At 55.3% G+C, this 22123-nt stretch overlaps 11 non-coding genes and 1 pseudogene across 11 annotated transcripts; all 12 read left to right on the top strand.

Annotated features, from left to right (window-relative positions):
• Positions 1-305: 305 nt before the first annotated feature.
• Positions 306-382, top strand: LOC132358835 (small nucleolar RNA SNORD116; annotated as a pseudogene).
• Positions 383-786: 404 nt separating this feature from the next.
• LOC132358792 (small nucleolar RNA SNORD116) lies at positions 787-878 on the top strand. Its single transcript, XR_009500535.1, has one exon. It is a non-coding gene; the product is annotated as a small nucleolar RNA SNORD116 (small nucleolar RNA).
• Positions 879-3307: 2429 nt separating this feature from the next.
• Positions 3308-3399, top strand: LOC132358860 (small nucleolar RNA SNORD116). The gene has a single exon (XR_009500599.1). It is a non-coding gene; the product is annotated as a small nucleolar RNA SNORD116 (small nucleolar RNA).
• A 2448-nt stretch (positions 3400-5847) lies between these two features.
• On the top strand, positions 5848-5939 carry LOC132358831 (small nucleolar RNA SNORD116). The gene has a single exon (XR_009500573.1). It is a non-coding gene; the product is annotated as a small nucleolar RNA SNORD116 (small nucleolar RNA).
• Positions 5940-6328: 389 nt separating this feature from the next.
• Positions 6329-6420, top strand: LOC132358791 (small nucleolar RNA SNORD116). Its single transcript, XR_009500534.1, has one exon. It is a non-coding gene; the product is annotated as a small nucleolar RNA SNORD116 (small nucleolar RNA).
• Positions 6421-8849: 2429 nt separating this feature from the next.
• Positions 8850-8941, top strand: LOC132358859 (small nucleolar RNA SNORD116). The gene has a single exon (XR_009500598.1). It is a non-coding gene; the product is annotated as a small nucleolar RNA SNORD116 (small nucleolar RNA).
• A 2448-nt stretch (positions 8942-11389) lies between these two features.
• LOC132358830 (small nucleolar RNA SNORD116) lies at positions 11390-11481 on the top strand. Its single transcript, XR_009500572.1, has one exon. It is a non-coding gene; the product is annotated as a small nucleolar RNA SNORD116 (small nucleolar RNA).
• Positions 11482-11870: 389 nt separating this feature from the next.
• Positions 11871-11962, top strand: LOC132358790 (small nucleolar RNA SNORD116). The gene has a single exon (XR_009500533.1). It is a non-coding gene; the product is annotated as a small nucleolar RNA SNORD116 (small nucleolar RNA).
• A 2429-nt stretch (positions 11963-14391) lies between these two features.
• Positions 14392-14483, top strand: LOC132358858 (small nucleolar RNA SNORD116). The gene has a single exon (XR_009500597.1). It is a non-coding gene; the product is annotated as a small nucleolar RNA SNORD116 (small nucleolar RNA).
• A 2448-nt stretch (positions 14484-16931) lies between these two features.
• LOC132358829 (small nucleolar RNA SNORD116) lies at positions 16932-17023 on the top strand. Its single transcript, XR_009500571.1, has one exon. It is a non-coding gene; the product is annotated as a small nucleolar RNA SNORD116 (small nucleolar RNA).
• A 389-nt stretch (positions 17024-17412) lies between these two features.
• On the top strand, positions 17413-17504 carry LOC132358789 (small nucleolar RNA SNORD116). The gene has a single exon (XR_009500532.1). It is a non-coding gene; the product is annotated as a small nucleolar RNA SNORD116 (small nucleolar RNA).
• A 2429-nt stretch (positions 17505-19933) lies between these two features.
• On the top strand, positions 19934-20025 carry LOC132358857 (small nucleolar RNA SNORD116). The gene has a single exon (XR_009500596.1). It is a non-coding gene; the product is annotated as a small nucleolar RNA SNORD116 (small nucleolar RNA).
• The last annotated feature ends 2098 nt before the right edge of the window (positions 20026-22123 follow it).

The raw sequence follows: 22123 nt of genomic DNA, 5'->3' as shown, positions 1-22123 counted from the left end.
AAGGCAAAAGAGTCTCAGCGTGGTTTTGGCGTGAAGTCCTTGAGGCTCCTCGTAGGAACCTTGTGGTGGTGAGTGGAACTTCTTTGCAGAAACCTAGATGTTTGGCCACGGGGACTTGTGCACTGAGACTACACCCTCACCTTCTTGGCTCTTGCAGGGGAACCCCAGATCTGATGCCAAGATCCTTAGCTCCATTTGCAGCCCCGTGGGTCGCCTCTGGCCACTCCTGACTGCTGACATGATTGAGATCGGTGGCTGCCCCGCAGTGGAGCCTGCGACTTTGAACGTGCAGCCTTTGAGCAGGTTGATTGATGATGACTCCCATAAATGCACTGCTTGGAACTCTGAACAAATGAATGGGTCTCAGGTTTCTCCGCGGTCATGTCACTGACGGGCCTGGGGGCGAAAATACAAGGCGCCAGGGCAAGTAACCCAGTTGCTGCAAGGGTTTGCCCTGCCAGTTTGGGCATTGGAATATCTCCAATGCCAATAGCTTTCTGTGTGATCCAAGGGCATCGCCTCTGGCTCGACAAGGTTCCTGGTAGAAACCTTGTGGGGGTAAACGGAACTTCTTTGAAGAAACCTAGAAGTTTGGCCACGGGGACTTGTGCCACGAGACTACACCGTCATATTCTGGGCTCTTCCTGGGGCACCCGAGCTCCGATGCCCTGAGACGTGGGTGCACTTCCTGCCCCGTGGCTCGAGTCTGGCCGCTCCCTACTGCTGAGAGGATTGAGCTTGCTGACAGTCCGCGACTTTGCACGTCCAGCCTTTGAGCAGGAGCGTGGATCAGTGAGGACTCCCATAAATGCATTCCTTGGAAATCTAAACAGAATGAATGAGCAATACCTACCGTCTTCTCATCCTAACTGAGGTCCAGCACGTGGCTCCCAAAGGAAAATTAGGGAGAGGTCCATGTTGCATTTGCTACTGTGGGCGTGCGCAGCAACATTGTTCAAGTGGAGGGTGGCGGGCTTCTCGTGCAGAAAGAGCCATGTGGAAAGGAGCCTGGGATGTCCATCTACGTGGGAAGGCTAAGGACAACTTGACGTCTCTGGGCACCTGAGTCTAGCCAGAACTGCTATCCCCTGCCGCGGTCAGCGTGCGGGTGCGAAAGGAAGCGTGAGCCACTGGTACTCCTCTGGCTTGCCATTGAGATCTACAGGCCACCCTCAAGCTCAGGTCGTTGCCTTGTTCCCGCAAGGAAACAGAAGTCTCTGCACTCAGGGTCAGAGAAGGAGTCCTGGCCAGGCCAGGCGTCTATGTCATGTTCAGCTTGGGAGGTGGGATATAGTTTAGGTTTGCCCTGATGGTCGGGGGAAATCAAATGGGCCACTGTCCCCGGGATTTGGGCGACGCTGATGGCGCCTCCTTGGGTTGTGTCCTGCTTGTGTGTTGTGTGTGGAGAGTTTGGAAAGTGCCTTAGGCAAATCCAGGGGATATCAAGCTACTTAGGTGAGGGGTGGATTCGTTTGGATCCTGGTGGAGAGAGCAAGGCAAGGCGAGCGGGAAATACACGGGAGAGTGTTGGCTAAGCCCACAGGCTTACTGTTGGGTGGATAGATCGGTATGGGTGGATATGTCGGTGGACATAGGGTTCCCGGAACTCTTTTGGGATATCTTCAGGAGCATTTGGAGCCCCGTGTAGGGAAGGAATACAGGTGCACATTCGTGGACCATCCCAACCTTTTCCTCTCCTTTCTCAATGTGCTTCACGGCGGGTCCTTGTTCCAGCGAATGGTGCCTTCACGGCACAGTATGGTGTCTTCTCACTGGGACCGATTTGGAGCCGTTGGGATGTTTTGTCCCTGTGTGGCCTCATTGCCCCTATGTTGAGGATGTTAAGGTGTTCCTTAGGACAGCCCAGCGTCATTGCTATACCAGGTCGGCATAGCATTCCCTGAGGTTTGGAGCTCTTCCCGGAGGTCTTTGGGCCCAACCATGCAGTAAGAAGGGAGTCGGCCGCCAAGGCAACGCTACAGGTTTAAGGGCTGGAGTGAATGTGTGCTGCAGGGGTCATTTTGTCCTGCCACCTTCTGGTGCTGCGAGCCTGTGATCTCCAGCATGCATGGCTTCAAGCCAGAGAAGCCATGCCGGTTCAAGGGTCCAGGATGTTGGGTGCGTTCTCTCATTGCACGGCTGTGGGTGACACGTTGGTTCTGGAGGACCTGGGTCTCATGGTTTCTCCAAGGTCTTGTCCTTGAAGGGAAGAATGCGAATGTGCAAGGTGCTACGATAAGTTACCCAGTTGCTGCAAGTGTTTGGCCCGCCATTTTGGGCATTGGAATGGCTCCCTTGCCATTAGCTTTGGTTGCGGTCCTAGGGAAGTTCCTCTGGCTTGGCAGGAGACCAGGAAGTATGCCTGCTGGTGAGTCTCCCTTGATCAGTCCAGGGGTTCTTCAGGTGCCCTTTGTCACGGGTCCCTTCGAGCCGCTTTTGATGGAGGTCGTCTTATTCAGCCAAGGGCCCTTCCCTTATGGAAGATCTCTCCCCTTGAGGGCGTGTCCACTGTGTTTAATCATAAGGGCCAAACGCGTGTTTGTTCCCATAGAGGGCACTTGCTCTTAGGCTGAGGGGGCACAGTTGTCCTGAGGGTGTCTCAGGGGATCAGGAAGACATCCTTTTGCTGTGATGGAGGGCAGATTGCTCAGGAGAGGAATTTCAGGGCCCGAGACCAGGGGGTTGTTGGTCGGTGGCACTCTTTGTCCTGATGGCCGCACGCTCTGAAGGCGCCAGTGCCACGATGCTTTCACGTTTGCCTGCGGACACACAGGCAAGATGGACAGTAAATGAAATGTTGAGGAGAGATAGAACACACAATGCTGGGTGGTATCGCCCTTTCCCTCGGTGCGCCTGTGCACCCTCCTCAAGCATGCGTGTGTTCTCTCACCCCGAGCCAGGTGGAATGCCAGGGAAGGAATGCCAGCAGCAGCCTGGGGCCATCCGTATAATCCCTGATACCCGTTGAAGTGAGGACGGTGTGGCAAGGCGAGGCCAGCCGAAGGAGTCTCAGAGGGGTGTTGGCGTGCATTCCATGAGGATCCTGCTTTAACCCTTGTTGCGGTAAGCGACACTTCTTTGCTAAACCTAAAGGTTTGGCGATGGGAACGTGTGCACCGGGGCTACACCCTCACCTTCTGGTCTTTTCTCGGGGAACACGAGCTTTGATGCCCTGAGAACTGGCTGCATTTCCTGACCCGTGGCTCGGCTCTGCTGGCCACTTCCGTAACGCTGATATGATTCAGCTCGCTGGCCGTCCCATGGTGGAATCTGCAACTTTGCATGTCCACCGTTTGAGCATGTGCTTGGATCGATGATGACTCCCACAAATGCATTCCTTGGAAATCTGAACAAAATGAGTGAGAAATCCCTACCGTCTCCTCGTTGGAACTGAGGTCCAGCACGTGGCTCCCCAAAGGAAAGTAGGGAGAGGTTCACGTTGCATTTGCGGCCGTGGGTGTCTACAGCCACGTTGTTCAAGTTGAGGGTTGTGGTCATCTCCTGGGGAGAAGAGCCATTGGGAAAGGAGCCTGGGATGCCAATCCAGGTGGGAAGGCTTGGGACAGCGTGCCGTCTCTGGGTTCCTTGGTCTAGCCAGGACTGCTGTCCCCTGCCACGGTTCAGCATGCAGGTAGGAGAGGAAGCGTGAGCCATTGCTCGTCCTGCCACCTGCACTTGAGTTCTACAGGCTGCCCCCACCTGCTGGTCATTGCCTTGTGGCCTCAAAGAAACAGAAGTCTGTAGGCTCAGGGTCAGAACAGGATTCCAGGCCTAGGGCAGGCTTCTTTGTCATGTTCTGCTTGGGAGACCAGATGCAGTTTAGGTTTCTCCTGCTGAGGGGAGAAATCAAATGGGCCACTGTTCCTGGGAGTTTGGCCAATCTGATGGCTCCTCCTCGGGTTGTGTCCTGCTTGTGTGTGCTGTGTGAAGGGGCTGGAAAATGCCTTAGTCAAACTTGGTCACGGCAAGCTTCTTTGGTGAGGGGTGGCTCTGGCATCTTGCCGTGACACGTTGGGATCCCGGTGGAGAGAGAGTAAGGCAAGGCGAGTGAAAGAGCCACGTGAGATGGCTGGCTAAGCCCACAGGTTTACTGGTGGGTGGATAGATCGACGGTGGCCATGGGGTTCCCGGAACACATTTGGGATTCCCTCAGGAGCATCTGGAGGCACGTGTAGGGAGGGAATACGGGAGCACATTTGTGGACTGTCCCGCCTCTTTCCTCTCCCTGGTCGATTTGCTTCATGGCGGGTTCTTGTGCCAGCGAATGGTTGCCTTCATGGCACAGTATGGTGTCTTCTCATGGGGGCCGATTTGGAGGCCTTGGGGTGTTTTGTCCCTGTCTGACCACGTTCCCCCTGTGTTGAAGATGTGAAGGTGTTCCTGAGGACAGCCAGGCATCGTTTCTATACCCGGCCCACATAGCGTTCCCTGAGGATTGGAGCTCTACCCGGAGGTCATTGGGTGCCACCGTGCAGAAACAAGGGAGTTGGCTGCCAAGGAAAGGCTGCAGGTTTAAGGGCAGGAGAGGATGTGTGGTGTGGGTGTCATTTTTCCTGCCACCCGCTGGTGCGTCGAGACTGTGGTAACCGGCGAGCCTGGCCACAGGCTAGACAAGTCATACCGGTTCAAGTGTCTAGGCTGTTGTCTGGGTTCTGTCGTTGCATGGCTGTGGGTAACAAGTTGCTTGTAGAGGACCTGGGCCTCAGGGTTTCCCCAATGTCACGTCACTGATGGGCCCAGAGGGTGAAAGTACCAGACACCACTGCAAGTTACACAATTGCTGCAAGGGTTTGCCCCGCCACGTTGGGCGTCGGAATGGTTCCGATGCCATTAGCTTTGTGTGTGGGCCAAGGGTAGGTTGCCAGTCTTGGCAGCAGGCCAGGAAGTCTGGCTGCAGGTGAATCTCCATTGTTCAGTCCAGGAGTTCCTCTGGTGCGTTTTGTCACCGGTCCCTACAAGCTGCTTTTGTTGGAGGTCGTCCCATTTGGCCAAGGGCCGTTCCCTTGTGGAAGATCTCAGGGACCACATTTCCCCTTGCGGGTGAATCCATTGTGTGGAAGCGTATGCGCCAGGAGTGGTTTGGTTCCCCAGAGGGCAGTGGCTCTTACGCTGAGTAATCCCAGTTCCCCTGAGGGTGTCTCAGCAGTTCAGGATGACATCCTTATGCTGTGTCAGCAGGGAGGTGGCTCAGGCAGGAAAGTTCAAGGCCCATACCGGGGCGTTGATGGACGACTGTGCTCTTTGTGCTGATGCCCGTGCGCTCTGAAGGCATCTGTGCCACGATGCATTCACGTTTGGCTGTGGACACACAGACATGATGGACTGCAAATGAAATGTTGAGGGGAGATATAGCGCACGTCGGTGGGCGGTATCACCCTTTGCCTCTGTGCGCCCGTTCACTTTTCTCAAACATCCCTGTGTTCTGTCACCCTGAGGCATGTGGTGGAGTGCCAGGGAACAAACACCTGCAGCAGCATTGGGCCCTCTGTATAGTCCATGATACCTGGCGAAGTGAGGAGAGTGCGGCACGGTGAGGCAAGTCAAGGCAAAAGAGTCTCAGCGTGGTTTTGGCGTGAAGTCCTTGAGGCTCCTCGTAGGAACCTTGTGGTGGTGAGTGGAACTTCTTTGCAGAAACCTAGATGTTTGGCCACGGGGACTTGTGCACTGAGACTACACCCTCACCTTCTTGGCTCTTGCAGGGGAACCCCAGATCTGATGCCATGATCCTTAGCTCCATTTGCAGCCCCGTGGGTCGCCTCTGGCCACTCCTGACTGCTGACATGATTGAGATCGGTGGCTGCCCCGCAGTGGAGCCTGCGACTTTGAACGTGCAGCCTTTGAGCAGGTGGATTGATGATGACTCCCATAAATGCACTGCTTGGAACTCTGAACAAATGAATGGGTCTCAGGTTTCTCCGCGGTCATGTCACTGACGGGCCTGGGGGCGAAAATACAAGGCGCCAGGGCAAGTAACCCAGTTGCTGCAAGGGTTTGCCCTGCCAGTTTGGGCATTGGAATATCTCCGATGCCAATAGCTTTCTGTGTGATCCAAGGGCATCGCCTCTGGCTCGACAAGGTTCCTGGTAGAAACCTTGTGGGGGTAAACGGAACTTCTTTGAAGAAACCTAGAAGTTTGGCCACGGGGACTTGTGCCACGAGACTACACCGTCACATTCTGGGCTCTTCCTGGGGCACCCGAGCTCCGATGCCCTGAGACGTGGGTGCACTTCCTGCCCCGTGGCTCGAGTCTGGCCGCTCCCTACTGCTGAGAGGATTGAGCTTGCTGACAGTCCGCGACTTTGCACGTCCAGCCTTTGAGCAGGAGCGTGGATCAGTGAGGACTCCCATAAATGCATTCCTTGGAAATCTAAACAGAATGAATGAGCAATACCTACCGTCTTCTCATCCTAACTGAGGTCCAGCACGTGGCTCCCAAAGGAAAATTAGGGAGAGGTCCATGTTGCATTTGCTACTGTGGGCGTGCGCAGCAACATTGTTCAAGTGGAGGGTGGCGGGCTTCTCGTGCAGAAAGAGCCATGTGGAAAGGAGCCTGGGATGTCCATCTACGTGGGAAGGCTAAGGACAACTTGACGTCTCTGGGCACCTGAGTCTAGCCAGAACTGCTATCCCCTGCCGCGGTCAGCGTGCGGGTGCGAAAGGAAGCGTGAGCCACTGGTACTCCTCTGGCTTGCCATTGAGATCTACAGGCCACCCTCAAGCTCAGGTCGTTGCCTTGTTCCCGCAAGGAAACAGAAGTCTCTGCACTCAGGGTCAGAGAAGGAGTCCTGGCCAGGCCAGGCGTCTATGTCATGTTCAGCTTGGGAGGTGGGATATAGTTTAGGTTTGCCCTGATGGTCGGGGGAAATCAAATGGGCCACTGTCCCCGGGATTTGGGCGACGCTGATGGCGCCTCCTTGGGTTGTGTCCTGCTTGTGTGTTGTGTGTGGAGAGTTTGGAAAGTGCCTTAGGCAAATCCAGGGGATATCAAGCTACTTAGGTGAGGGGTGGATTCGTTTGGATCCTGGTGGAGAGAGCAAGGCAAGGCAAGCGGGAAATACACGGGAGAGTGTTGACTAAGCCCACAGGCTTACTGTTGGGTGGATAGATCGGTATGGGTGGATATGTCGGTGGACATAGGGTTCCCGGAACTCTTTTGGGATATCTTCAGGAGCATTTGGAGCCCCGTGTAGGGAAGGAATACAGGTGCACATTCGTGGACCATCCCAACCTTTTCCTCTCCTTTCTCAATGTGCTTCACGGCGGGTCCTTGTTCCAGCGAATGGTGCCTTCACGGCACAGTATGGTGTCTTCTCACTGGGACCGATTTGGAGCCGTTGGGATGTTTTGTCCCTGTGTGGCCTCATTGCCCCTATGTTGAGGATGTTAAGGTGTTCCTTAGGACAGCCCAGCGTCATTGCTATACCAGGTCGGCATAGCATTCCCTGAGGTTTGGAGCTCTTCCCGGAGGTCTTTGGGCCCAACCATGCAGTAAGAAGGGAGTCGGCCGCCAAGGCAACGCTACAGGTTTAAGGGCTGGAGTGAATGTGTGCTGCAGGGGTCATTTTGTCCTGCCACCTTCTGGTGCTGCGAGCCTGTGATCTCCAGCATGCATGGCTTCAAGCCAGAGAAGCCATGCCGGTTCAAGGGTCCAGGATGTTGGGTGCGTTCTCTCATTGCACGGCTGTGGGTGACACGTTGGTTCTGGAGGACCTGGGTCTCATGGTTTCTCCAAGGTCTTGTCCTTGAAGGGAAGAATGCGAATGTGCAAGGTGCTACGATAAGTTACCCAGTTGCTGCAAGTGTTTGGCCCGCCATTTTGGGCATTGGAATGGCTCCCTTGCCATTAGCTTTGGTTGCGGTCCTAGGGAAGTTCCTCTGGCTTGGCAGGAGACCAGGAAGTATGCCTGCTGGTGAGTCTCCCTTGATCAGTCCAGGGGTTCTTCAGGTGCCCTTTGTCACGGGTCCCTTCGAGCCGCTTTTGATGGAGGTCGTCTTATTCAGCCAAGGGCCCTTCCCTTATGGAAGATCTCTCCCCTTGAGGGCGTGTCCACTGTGTTTAATCATAAGGGCCAAACGCGTGTTTGTTCCCATAGAGGGCACTTGCTCTTAGGCTGAGGGGGCACAGTTGTCCTGAGGGTGTCTCAGGGGATCAGGAAGACATCCTTTTGCTGTGATGGAGGGCAGATTGCTCAGGAGAGGAATTTCAGGGCCCGAGACCAGGGGGTTGTTGGTCGGTGGCACTCTTTGTCCTGATGGCCGCACGCTCTGAAGGCGCCAGTGCCACGATGCTTTCACGTTTGCCTGCGGACACACAGGCAAGATGGACAGTAAATGAAATGTTGAGGAGAGATAGAACACACAATGCTGGGTGGTATCGCCCTTTCCCTCGGTGCGCCTGTGCACCCTCCTCAAGCATGCGTGTGTTCTCTCACCCCGAGCCAGGTGGAATGCCAGGGAAGGAATGCCAGCAGCAGCCTGGGGCCATCCGTATAATCCCTGATACCCGTTGAAGTGAGGACGGTGTGGCAAGGCGAGGCCAGCCGAAGGAGTCTCAGAGGGGTGTTGGCGTGCATTCCATGAGGATCCTGCTTTAACCCTTGTTGCGGTAAGCGACACTTCTTTGCTAAACCTAAAGGTTTGGCGATGGGAACGTGTGCACCGGGGCTACACCCTCACCTTCTGGTCTTTTCTCGGGGAACACGAGCTTTGATGCCCTGAGAACTGGCTGCATTTCCTGACCCGTGGCTCGGCTCTGCTGGCCACTTCCGTAACGCTGATATGATTCAGCTCGCTGGCCGTCCCATGGTGGAATCTGCAACTTTGCATGTCCACCGTTTGAGCATGTGCTTGGATCGATGATGACTCCCACAAATGCATTCCTTGGAAATCTGAACAAAATGAGTGAGAAATCCCTACCGTCTCCTCGTTGGAACTGAGGTCCAGCACGTGGCTCCCCAAAGGAAAGTAGGGAGAGGTTCACGTTGCATTTGCGGCCGTGGGTGTCTACAGCCACGTTGTTCAAGTTGAGGGTTGTGGTCATCTCCTGGGGAGAAGAGCCATTGGGAAAGGAGCCTGGGATGCCAATCCAGGTGGGAAGGCTTGGGACAGCGTGCCGTCTCTGGGTTCCTTGGTCTAGCCAGGACTGCTGTCCCCTGCCACGGTTCAGCATGCAGGTAGGAGAGGAAGCGTGAGCCATTGCTCGTCCTGCCACCTGCACTTGAGTTCTACAGGCTGCCCCCACCTGCTGGTCATTGCCTTGTGGCCTCAAAGAAACAGAAGTCTGTAGGCTCAGGGTCAGAACAGGATTCCAGGCCTAGGGCAGGCTTCTTTGTCATGTTCTGCTTGGGAGACCAGATGCAGTTTAGGTTTCTCCTGCTGAGGGGAGAAATCAAATGGGCCACTGTTCCTGGGAGTTTGGCCAATCTGATGGCTCCTCCTCGGGTTGTGTCCTGCTTGTGTGTGCTGTGTGAAGGGGCTGGAAAATGCCTTAGTCAAACTTGGTCACGGCAAGCTTCTTTGGTGAGGGGTGGCTCTGGCATCTTGCCGTGACACGTTGGGATCCCGGTGGAGAGAGAGTAAGGCAAGGCGAGTGAAAGAGCCACGTGAGATGGCTGGCTAAGCCCACAGGTTTACTGGTGGGTGGATAGATCGACGGTGGCCATGGGGTTCCCGGAACACATTTGGGATTCCCTCAGGAGCATCTGGAGGCACGTGTAGGGAGGGAATACGGGAGCACATTTGTGGACTGTCCCGCCTCTTTCCTCTCCCTGGTCGATTTGCTTCATGGCGGGTTCTTGTGCCAGCGAATGGTTGCCTTCATGGCACAGTATGGTGTCTTCTCATGGGGGCCGATTTGGAGGCCTTGGGGTGTTTTGTCCCTGTCTGACCACGTTCCCCCTGTGTTGAAGATGTGAAGGTGTTCCTGAGGACAGCCAGGCATCGTTTCTATACCCGGCCCACATAGCGTTCCCTGAGGATTGGAGCTCTACCCGGAGGTCATTGGGTGCCACCGTGCAGAAACAAGGGAGTTGGCTGCCAAGGAAAGGCTGCAGGTTTAAGGGCAGGAGAGGATGTGTGGTGTGGGTGTCATTTTTCCTGCCACCCGCTGGTGCGTCGAGACTGTGGTAACCGGCGAGCCTGGCCACAGGCTAGACAAGTCATACCGGTTCAAGTGTCTAGGCTGTTGTCTGGGTTCTGTCGTTGCATGGCTGTGGGTAACAAGTTGCTTGTAGAGGACCTGGGCCTCAGGGTTTCCCCAATGTCACGTCACTGATGGGCCCAGAGGGTGAAAGTACCAGACACCACTGCAAGTTACACAATTGCTGCAAGGGTTTGCCCCGCCACGTTGGGCGTCGGAATGGTTCCGATGCCATTAGCTTTGTGTGTGGGCCAAGGGTAGGTTGCCAGTCTTGGCAGCAGGCCAGGAAGTCTGGCTGCAGGTGAATCTCCATTGTTCAGTCCAGGAGTTCCTCTGGTGCGTTTTGTCACCGGTCCCTACAAGCTGCTTTTGTTGGAGGTCGTCCCATTTGGCCAAGGGCCGTTCCCTTGTGGAAGATCTCAGGGACCACATTTCCCCTTGCGGGTGAATCCATTGTGTGGAAGCGTATGCGCCAGGAGTGGTTTGGTTCCCCAGAGGGCAGTGGCTCTTACGCTGAGTAATCCCAGTTCCCCTGAGGGTGTCTCAGCAGTTCAGGATGACATCCTTATGCTGTGTCAGCAGGGAGGTGGCTCAGGCAGGAAAGTTCAAGGCCCATACCGGGGCGTTGATGGACGACTGTGCTCTTTGTGCTGATGCCCGTGCGCTCTGAAGGCATCTGTGCCACGATGCATTCACGTTTGGCTGTGGACACACAGACATGATGGACTGCAAATGAAATGTTGAGGGGAGATATAGCGCACGTCGGTGGGCGGTATCACCCTTTGCCTCTGTGCGCCCGTTCACTTTTCTCAAACATCCCTGTGTTCTGTCACCCTGAGGCATGTGGTGGAGTGCCAGGGAACAAACACCTGCAGCAGCATTGGGCCCTCTGTATAGTCCATGATACCTGGCGAAGTGAGGAGAGTGCGGCACGGTGAGGCAAGTCAAGGCAAAAGAGTCTCAGCGTGGTTTTGGCGTGAAGTCCTTGAGGCTCCTCGTAGGAACCTTGTGGTGGTGAGTGGAACTTCTTTGCAGAAACCTAGATGTTTGGCCACGGGGACTTGTGCACTGAGACTACACCCTCACCTTCTTGGCTCTTGCAGGGGAACCCCAGATCTGATGCCATGATCCTTAGCTCCATTTGCAGCCCCGTGGGTCGCCTCTGGCCACTCCTGACTGCTGACATGATTGAGATCGGTGGCTGCCCCGCAGTGGAGCCTGCGACTTTGAACGTGCAGCCTTTGAGCAGGTGGATTGATGATGACTCCCATAAATGCACTGCTTGGAACTCTGAACAAATGAATGGGTCTCAGGTTTCTCCGCGGTCATGTCACTGACGGGCCTGGGGGCGAAAATACAAGGCGCCAGGGCAAGTAACCCAGTTGCTGCAAGGGTTTGCCCTGCCAGTTTGGGCATTGGAATATCTCCGATGCCAATAGCTTTCTGTGTGATCCAAGGGCATCGCCTCTGGCTCGACAAGGTTCCTGGTAGAAACCTTGTGGGGGTAAACGGAACTTCTTTGAAGAAACCTAGAAGTTTGGCCACGGGGACTTGTGCCACGAGACTACACCGTCACATTCTGGGCTCTTCCTGGGGCACCCGAGCTCCGATGCCCTGAGACGTGGGTGCACTTCCTGCCCCGTGGCTCGAGTCTGGCCGCTCCCTACTGCTGAGAGGATTGAGCTTGCTGACAGTCCGCGACTTTGCACGTCCAGCCTTTGAGCAGGAGCGTGGATCAGTGAGGACTCCCATAAATGCATTCCTTGGAAATCTAAACAGAATGAATGAGCAATACCTACCGTCTTCTCATCCTAACTGAGGTCCAGCACGTGGCTCCCAAAGGAAAATTAGGGAGAGGTCCATGTTGCATTTGCTACTGTGGGCGTGCGCAGCAACATTGTTCAAGTGGAGGGTGGCGGGCTTCTCGTGCAGAAAGAGCCATGTGGAAAGGAGCCTGGGATGTCCATCTACGTGGGAAGGCTAAGGACAACTTGACGTCTCTGGGCACCTGAGTCTAGCCAGAACTGCTATCCCCTGCCGCGGTCAGCGTGCGGGTGCGAAAGGAAGCGTGAGCCACTGGTACTCCTCTGGCTTGCCATTGAGATCTACAGGCCACCCTCAAGCTCAGGTCGTTGCCTTGTTCCCGCAAGGAAACAGAAGTCTCTGCACTCAGGGTCAGAGAAGGAGTCCTGGCCAGGCCAGGCGTCTATGTCATGTTCAGCTTGGGAGGTGGGATATAGTTTAGGTTTGCCCTGATGGTCGGGGGAAATCAAATGGGCCACTGTCCCCGGGATTTGGGCGACGCTGATGGCGCCTCCTTGGGTTGTGTCCTGCTTGTGTGTTGTGTGTGGAGAGTTTGGAAAGTGCCTTAGGCAAATCCAGGGGATATCAAGCTACTTAGGTGAGGGGTGGATTCGTTTGGATCCTGGTGGAGAGAGCAAGGCAAGGCAAGCGGGAAATACACGGGAGAGTGTTGACTAAGCCCACAGGCTTACTGTTGGGTGGATAGATCGGTATGGGTGGATATGTCGGTGGACATAGGGTTCCCGGAACTCTTTTGGGATATCTTCAGGAGCATTTGGAGCCCCGTGTAGGGAAGGAATACAGGTGCACATTCGTGGACCATCCCAACCTTTTCCTCTCCTTTCTCAATGTGCTTCACGGCGGGTCCTTGTTCCAGCGAATGGTGCCTTCACGGCACAGTATGGTGTCTTCTCACTGGGACCGATTTGGAGCCATTGGGATGTTTTGTCCCTGTGTGGCCTCATTGCCCCTATGTTGAGGATGTTAAGGTGTTCCTTAGGACAGCCCAGCGTCATTGCTATACCAGGTCGGCATAGCATTCCCTGAGGTTTGGAGCTCTTCCCGGAGGTCTTTGGGCCCAACCATGCAGTAAGAAGGGAGTCGGCCGCCAAGGCAACGCTACAGGTTTAAGGGCTGGAGTGAATGTGTGCTGCAGGGGTCATTTTGTCCTGCCACCTTCTGGTGCTGCGAGCCTGTGATCTCCAGCATGCATGGCTTCAAGCCAGAGAAGCCATGCCGGTTCAAGGGTCCAGGATGTTGGGTGCGTTCTCTCATTGCACGGCTGTGGGTGACACGTTGGTTCTGGAGGACCTGGGTCTCATGGTTTCTCCAAGGTCTTTTCCTTGAAGGGAAGAATGCGAATGTGCAAGGTGCTACGATAAGTTACCCAGTTGCTGCAAGTGTTTGGCCCGCCATTTTGGGCATTGGAATGGCTCCCTTGCCATTAGCTTTGGTTGCGGTCCTAGGGAAGTTCCTCTGGCTTGGCAGGAGACCAGGAAGTATGCCTGCTGGTGAGTCTCCCTTGATCAGTCCAGGGGTTCTTCAGGTGCCCTTTGTCACGGGTCCCTTCGAGCCGCTTTTGATGGAGGTCGTCTTATTCAGCCAAGGGCCCTTCCCTTATGGAAGATCTCTCCCCTTGAGGGCGTGTCCACTGTGTTTAATCATAAGGGCCAAACGCGTGTTTGTTCCCATAGAGGGCACTTGCTCTTAGGCTGAGGGGGCACAGTTGTCCTGAGGGTGTCTCAGGGGATCAGGAAGACATCCTTTTGCTGTGATGGAGGGCAGATTGCTCAGGAGAGGAATTTCAGGGCCCGAGACCAGGGGGTTGTTGGTCGGTGGCACTCTTTGTCCTGATGGCCGCACGCTCTGAAGGCGCCAGTGCCACGATGCTTTCACGTTTGCCTGCGGACACACAGGCAAGATGGACAGTAAATGAAATGTTGAGGAGAGATAGAACACACAATGCTGGGTGGTATCGCCCTTTCCCTCGGTGCGCCTGTGCACCCTCCTCAAGCATGCGTGTGTTCTCTCACCCAGAGCCAGGTGGAATGCCAGGGAAGGAATGCCAGCAGCAGCCTGGGGCCATCCGTATAATCCCTGATACCCGTTGAAGTGAGGACGGTGTGGCAAGGCGAGGCCAGCCGAAGGAGTCTCAGAGGGGTGTTGGCGTGCATTCCATGAGGATCCTGCTTTAACCCTTGTTGCGGTAAGCGACACTTCTTTGCTAAACCTAAAGGTTTGGCGATGGGAACGTGTGCACCGGGGCTACACCCTCACCTTCTGGTCTTTTCTCGGGGAACACGAGCTTTGATGCCCTGAGAACTGGCTGCATTTCCTGACCCGTGGCTCGGCTCTGCTGGCCACTTCCGTAACGCTGATATGATTCAGCTCGCTGGCCGTCCCATGGTGGAATCTGCAACTTTGCATGTCCACCGTTTGAGCATGTGCTTGGATCGATGATGACTCCCACAAATGCATTCCTTGGAAATCTGAACAAAATGAGTGAGAAATCCCTACCGTCTCCTCGTTGGAACTGAGGTCCAGCACGTGGCTCCCCAAAGGAAAGTAGGGAGAGGTTCACGTTGCATTTGCGGCCGTGGGTGTCTACAGCCACGTTGTTCAAGTTGAGGGTTGTGGTCATCTCCTGGGGAGAAGAGCCATTGGGAAAGGAGCCTGGGATGCCAATCCAGGTGGGAAGGCTTGGGACAGCGTGCCGTCTCTGGGTTCCTTGGTCTAGCCAGGACTGCTGTCCCCTGCCACGGTTCAGCATGCAGGTAGGAGAGGAAGCGTGAGCCATTGCTCGTCCTGCCACCTGCACTTGAGTTCTACAGGCTGCCCCCACCTGCTGGTCATTGCCTTGTGGCCTCAAAGAAACAGAAGTCTGTAGGCTCAGGGTCAGAACAGGATTCCAGGCCTAGGGCAGGCTTCTTTGTCATGTTCTGCTTGGGAGACCAGATGCAGTTTAGGTTTCTCCTGCTGAGGGGAGAAATCAAATGGGCCACTGTTCCTGGGAGTTTGGCCAATCTGATGGCTCCTCCTCGGGTTGTGTCCTGCTTGTGTGTGCTGTGTGAAGGGGCTGGAAAATGCCTTAGTCAAACTTGGTCACGGCAAGCTTCTTTGGTGAGGGGTGGCTCTGGCATCTTGCCGTGACACGTTGGGATCCCGGTGGAGAGAGAGTAAGGCAAGGCGAGTGAAAGAGCCACGTGAGATGGCTGGCTAAGCCCACAGGTTTACTGGTGGGTGGATAGATCGACGGTGGCCATGGGGTTCCCGGAACACATTTGGGATTCCCTCAGGAGCATCTGGAGGCACGTGTAGGGAGGGAATACGGGAGCACATTTGTGGACTGTCCCGCCTCTTTCCTCTCCCTGGTCGATTTGCTTCATGGCGGGTTCTTGTGCCAGCGAATGGTTGCCTTCATGGCACAGTATGGTGTCTTCTCATGGGGGCCGATTTGGAGGCCTTGGGGTGTTTTGTCCCTGTCTGACCACGTTCCCCCTGTGTTGAAGATGTGAAGGTGTTCCTGAGGACAGCCAGGCATCGTTTCTATACCCGGCCCACATAGCGTTCCCTGAGGATTGGAGCTCTACCCGGAGGTCATTGGGTGCCACCGTGCAGAAACAAGGGAGTTGGCTGCCAAGGAAAGGCTGCAGGTTTAAGGGCAGGAGAGGATGTGTGGTGTGGGTGTCATTTTTCCTGCCACCCGCTGGTGCATCGAGACTGTGGTAACCGGCGAGCCTGGCCACAGGCTAGACAAGTCATACCGGTTCAAGTGTCTAGGCTGTTGTCTGGGTTCTGTCGTTGCATGGCTGTGGGTAACAAGTTGCTTGTAGAGGACCTGGGCCTCAGGGTTTCCCCAATGTCACGTCACTGATGGGCCCAGAGGGTGAAAGTACCAGACACCACTGCAAGTTACACAATTGCTGCAAGGGTTTGCCCCGCCACGTTGGGCGTTGGAATGGTTCCGATGCCATTAGCTTTGTGTGTGGGCCAAGGGTAGGTTGCCAGTCTTGGCAGCAGGCCAGGAAGTCTGGCTGCAGGTGAATCTCCATTGTTCAGTCCAGGAGTTCCTCTGGTGCGTTTTGTCACCGGTCCCTACAAGCTGCTTTTGTTGGAGGTCGTCCCATTTGGCCAAGGGCCGTTCCCTTGTGGAAGATCTCAGGGACCACATTTCCCCTTGCGGGTGAATCCATTGTGTGGAAGCGTATGCGCCAGGAGTGGTTTGGTTCCCCAGAGGGCAGTGGCTCTTACGCTGAGTAATCCCAGTTCCCCTGAGGGTGTCTCAGCAGTTCAGGATGACATCCTTATGCTGTGTCAGCAGGGAGGTGGCTCAGGCAGGAAAGTTCAAGGCCCATACCGGGGCGTTGATGGACGACTGTGCTCTTTGTGCTGATGCCCGTGCGCTCTGAAGGCATCTGTGCCACGATGCATTCACGTTTGGCTGTGGACACACAGACATGATGGACTGCAAATGAAATGTTGAGGGGAGATATAGCGCACGTCGGTGGGCGGTATCACCCTTTGCCTCTGTGCGCCCGTTCACTTTTCTCAAACATCCCTGTGTTCTGTCACCCTGAGGCATGTGGTGGAGTGCCAGGGAACAAACACCTGCAGCAGCATTGGGCCCTCTGTATAGTCCATGATACCTGGCGAAGTGAGGAGAGTGCGGCACGGTGAGGCAAGTCAAGGCAAAAGAGTCTCAGCGTGGTTTTGGCGTGAAGTCCTTGAGGCTCCTCGTAGGAACCTTGTGGTGGTGAGTGGAACTTCTTTGCAGAAACCTAGATGTTTGGCCACGGGGACTTGTGCACTGAGACTACACCCTCACCTTCTTGGCTCTTGCAGGGGAACCCCAGATCTGATGCCATGATCCTTAGCTCCATTTGCAGCCCCGTGGGTCGCCTCTGGCCACTCCTGACTGCTGACATGATTGAGATCGGTGGCTGCCCCGCAGTGGAGCCTGCGACTTTGAACGTGCAGCCTTTGAGCAGGTGGATTGATGATGACTCCCATAAATGCACTGCTTGGAACTCTGAACAAATGAATGGGTCTCAGGTTTCTCCGCGGTCATGTCACTGACGGGCCTGGGGGCGAAAATACAAGGCGCCAGGGCAAGTAACCCAGTTGCTGCAAGGGTTTGCCCTGCCAGTTTGGGCATTGGAATATCTCCGATGCCAATAGCTTTCTGTGTGATCCAAGGGCATCGCCTCTGGCTCGACAAGGTTCCTGGTAGAAACCTTGTGGGGGTAAACGGAACTTCTTTGAAGAAACCTAGAAGTTTGGCCACGGGGACTTGTGCCACGAGACTACACCGTCACATTCTGGGCTCTTCCTGGGGCACCCGAGCTCCGATGCCCTGAGACGTGGGTGCACTTCCTGCCCCGTGGCTCGAGTCTGGCCGCTCCCTACTGCTGAGAGGATTGAGCTTGCTGACAGTCCGCGACTTTGCACGTCCAGCCTTTGAGCAGGAGCGTGGATCAGTGAGGACTCCCATAAATGCATTCCTTGGAAATCTAAACAGAATGAATGAGCAATACCTACCGTCTTCTCATCCTAACTGAGGTCCAGCACGTGGCTCCCAAAGGAAAATTAGGGAGAGGTCCATGTTGCATTTGCTACTGTGGGCGTGCGCAGCAACATTGTTCAAGTGGAGGGTGGCGGGCTTCTCGTGCAGAAAGAGCCATGTGGAAAGGAGCCTGGGATGTCCATCTACGTGGGAAGGCTAAGGACAACTTGACGTCTCTGGGCACCTGAGTCTAGCCAGAACTGCTATCCCCTGCCGCGGTCAGCGTGCGGGTGCGAAAGGAAGCGTGAGCCACTGGTACTCCTCTGGCTTGCCATTGAGATCTACAGGCCACCCTCAAGCTCAGGTCGTTGCCTTGTTCCCGCAAGGAAACAGAAGTCTCTGCACTCAGGGTCAGAGAAGGAGTCCTGGCCAGGCCAGGCGTCTATGTCATGTTCAGCTTGGGAGGTGGGATATAGTTTAGGTTTGCCCTGATGGTCGGGGGAAATCAAATGGGCCACTGTCCCCGGGATTTGGGCGACGCTGATGGCGCCTCCTTGGGTTGTGTCCTGCTTGTGTGTTGTGTGTGGAGAGTTTGGAAAGTGCCTTAGGCAAATCCAGGGGATATCAAGCTACTTAGGTGAGGGGTGGATTCGTTTGGATCCTGGTGGAGAGAGCAAGGCAAGGCAAGCGGGAAATACACGGGAGAGTGTTGACTAAGCCCACAGGCTTACTGTTGGGTGGATAGATCGGTATGGGTGGATATGTCGGTGGACATAGGGTTCCCGGAACTCTTTTGGGATATCTTCAGGAGCATTTGGAGCCCCGTGTAGGGAAGGAATACAGGTGCACATTCGTGGACCATCCCAACCTTTTCCTCTCCTTTCTCAATGTGCTTCACGGCGGGTCCTTGTTCCAGCGAATGGTGCCTTCACGGCACAGTATGGTGTCTTCTCACTGGGACCGATTTGGAGCCGTTGGGATGTTTTGTCCCTGTGTGGCCTCATTGCCCCTATGTTGAGGATGTTAAGGTGTTCCTTAGGACAGCCCAGCGTCATTGCTATACCAGGTCGGCATAGCATTCCCTGAGGTTTGGAGCTCTTCCCGGAGGTCTTTGGGCCCAACCATGCAGTAAGAAGGGAGTCGGCCGCCAAGGCAACGCTACAGGTTTAAGGGCTGGAGTGAATGTGTGCTGCAGGGGTCATTTTGTCCTGCCACCTTCTGGTGCTGCGAGCCTGTGATCTCCAGCATGCATGGCTTCAAGCCAGAGAAGCCATGCCGGTTCAAGGGTCCAGGATGTTGGGTGCGTTCTCTCATTGCACGGCTGTGGGTGACACGTTGGTTCTGGAGGACCTGGGTCTCATGGTTTCTCCAAGGTCTTGTCCTTGAAGGGAAGAATGCGAATGTGCAAGGTGCTACGATAAGTTACCCAGTTGCTGCAAGTGTTTGGCCCGCCATTTTGGGCATTGGAATGGCTCCCTTGCCATTAGCTTTGGTTGCGGTCCTAGGGAAGTTCCTCTGGCTTGGCAGGAGACCAGGAAGTATGCCTGCTGGTGAGTCTCCCTTGATCAGTCCAGGGGTTCTTCAGGTGCCCTTTGTCACGGGTCCCTTCGAGCCGCTTTTGATGGAGGTCGTCTTATTCAGCCAAGGGCCCTTCCCTTATGGAAGATCTCTCCCCTTGAGGGCGTGTCCACTGTGTTTAATCATAAGGGCCAAACGCGTGTTTGTTCCCATAGAGGGCACTTGCTCTTAGGCTGAGGGGGCACAGTTGTCCTGAGGGTGTCTCAGGGGATCAGGAAGACATCCTTTTGCTGTGATGGAGGGCAGATTGCTCAGGAGAGGAATTTCAGGGCCCGAGACCAGGGGGTTGTTGGTCGGTGGCACTCTTTGTCCTGATGGCCGCACGCTCTGAAGGCGCCAGTGCCACGATGCTTTCACGTTTGCCTGCGGACACACAGGCAAGATGGACAGTAAATGAAATGTTGAGGAGAGATAGAACACACAATGCTGGGTGGTATCGCCCTTTCCCTCGGTGCGCCTGTGCACCCTCCTCAAGCATGCGTGTGTTCTCTCACCCCGAGCCAGGTGGAATGCCAGGGAAGGAATGCCAGCAGCAGCCTGGGGCCATCCGTATAATCCCTGATACCCGTTGAAGTGAGGACGGTGTGGCAAGGCGAGGCCAGCCGAAGGAGTCTCAGAGGGGTGTTGGCGTGCATTCCATGAGGATCCTGCTTTAACCCTTGTTGCGGTAAGCGACACTTCTTTGCTAAACCTAAAGGTTTGGCGATGGGAACGTGTGCACCGGGGCTACACCCTCACCTTCTGGTCTTTTCTCGGGGAACACGAGCTTTGATGCCCTGAGAACTGGCTGCATTTCCTGACCCGTGGCTCGGCTCTGCTGGCCACTTCCGTAACGCTGATATGATTCAGCTCGCTGGCCGTCCCATGGTGGAATCTGCAACTTTGCATGTCCACCGTTTGAGCATGTGCTTGGATCGATGATGACTCCCACAAATGCATTCCTTGGAAATCTGAACAAAATGAGTGAGAAATCCCTACCGTCTCCTCGTTGGAACTGAGGTCCAGCACGTGGCTCCCCAAAGGAAAGTAGGGAGAGGTTCACGTTGCATTTGCGGCCGTGGGTGTCTACAGCCACGTTGTTCAAGTTGAGGGTTGTGGTCATCTCCTGGGGAGAAGAGCCATTGGGAAAGGAGCCTGGGATGCCAATCCAGGTGGGAAGGCTTGGGACAGCGTGCCGTCTCTGGGTTCCTTGGTCTAGCCAGGACTGCTGTCCCCTGCCACGGTTCAGCATGCAGGTAGGAGAGGAAGCGTGAGCCATTGCTCGTCCTGCCACCTGCACTTGAGTTCTACAGGCTGCCCCCACCTGCTGGTCATTGCCTTGTGGCCTCAAAGAAACAGAAGTCTGTAGGCTCAGGGTCAGAACAGGATTCCAGGCCTAGGGCAGGCTTCTTTGTCATGTTCTGCTTGGGAGACCAGATGCAGTTTAGGTTTCTCCTGCTGAGGGGAGAAATCAAATGGGCCACTGTTCCTGGGAGTTTGGCCAATCTGATGGCTCCTCCTCGGGTTGTGTCCTGCTTGTGTGTGCTGTGTGAAGGGGCTGGAAAATGCCTTAGTCAAACTTGGTCACGGCAAGCTTCTTTGGTGAGGGGTGGCTCTGGCATCTTGCCGTGACACGTTGGGATCCCGGTGGAGAGAGAGTAAGGCAAGGCGAGTGAAAGAGCCACGTGAGATGGCTGGCTAAGCCCACAGGTTTACTGGTGGGTGGATAGATCGACGGTGGCCATGGGGTTCCCGGAACACATTTGGGATTCCCTCAGGAGCATCTGGAGGCACGTGTAGGGAGGGAATACGGGAGCACATTTGTGGACTGTCCCGCCTCTTTCCTCTCCCTGGTCGATTTGCTTCATGGCGGGTTCTTGTGCCAGCGAATGGTTGCCTTCATGGCACAGTATGGTGTCTTCTCATGGGGGCCGATTTGGAGGCCTTGGGGTGTTTTGTCCCTGTCTGACCACGTTCCCCCTGTGTTGAAGATGTGAAGGTGTTCCTGAGGACAGCCAGGCATCGTTTCTATACCCGGCCCACATAGCGTTCCCTGAGGATTGGAGCTCTACCCGGAGGTCATTGGGTGCCACCGTGCAGAAACAAGGGAGTTGGCTGCCAAGGAAAGGCTGCAGGTTTAAGGGCAGGAGAGGATGTGTGGTGTGGGTGTCATTTTTCCTGCCACCCGCTGGTGCGTCGAGACTGTGGTAACCGGCGAGCCTGGCCACAGGCTAGACAAGTCATACCGGTTCAAGTGTCTAGGCTGTTGTCTGGGTTCTGTCGTTGCATGGCTGTGGGTAACAAGTTGCTTGTAGAGGACCTGGGCCTCAGGGTTTCCCCAATGTCACGTCACTGATGGGCCCAGAGGGTGAAAGTACCAGACACCACTGCAAGTTACACAATTGCTGCAAGGGTTTGCCCCGCCACGTTGGGCGTCGGAATGGTTCCGATGCCATTAGCTTTGTGTGTGGGCCAAGGGTAGGTTGCCAGTCTTGGCAGCAGGCCAGGAAGTCTGGCTGCAGGTGAATCTCCATTGTTCAGTCCAGGAGTTCCTCTGGTGCGTTTTGTCACCGGTCCCTACAAGCTGCTTTTGTTGGAGGTCGTCCCATTTGGCCAAGGGCCGTTCCCTTGTGGAAGATCTCAGGGACCACATTTCCCCTTGCGGGTGAATCCATTGTGTGGAAGCGTATGCGCCAGGAGTGGTTTGGTTCCCCAGAGGGCAGTGGCTCTTACGCTGAGTAATCCCAGTTCCCCTGAGGGTGTCTCAGCAGTTCAGGATGACATCCTTATGCTGTGTCAGCAGGGAGGTGGCTCAGGCAGGAAAGTTCAAGGCCCATACCGGGGCGTTGATGGACGACTGTGCTCTTTGTGCTGATGCCCGTGCGCTCTGAAGGCATCTGTGCCACGATGCATTCACGTTTGGCTGTGGACACACAGACATGATGGACTGCAAATGAAATGTTGAGGGGAGATATAGCGCACGTCGGTGGGCGGTATCACCCTTTGCCTCTGTGCGCCCGTTCACTTTTCTCAAACATCCCTGTGTTCTGTCACCCTGAGGCATGTGGTGGAGTGCCAGGGAACAAACACCTGCAGCAGCATTGGGCCCTCTGTATAGTCCA

This window comes from Balaenoptera ricei, unplaced genomic scaffold (genome assembly GCF_028023285.1).
Source record: "Balaenoptera ricei isolate mBalRic1 unplaced genomic scaffold, mBalRic1.hap2 scaffold_417, whole genome shotgun sequence".
NCBI classification, from domain to species: domain Eukaryota; kingdom Metazoa; phylum Chordata; class Mammalia; order Artiodactyla; family Balaenopteridae; genus Balaenoptera; species Balaenoptera ricei.
The sequence above is the reverse complement of the archived record's forward strand: the minus strand, read 5'-3'. Positions and strand labels throughout refer to the sequence as shown.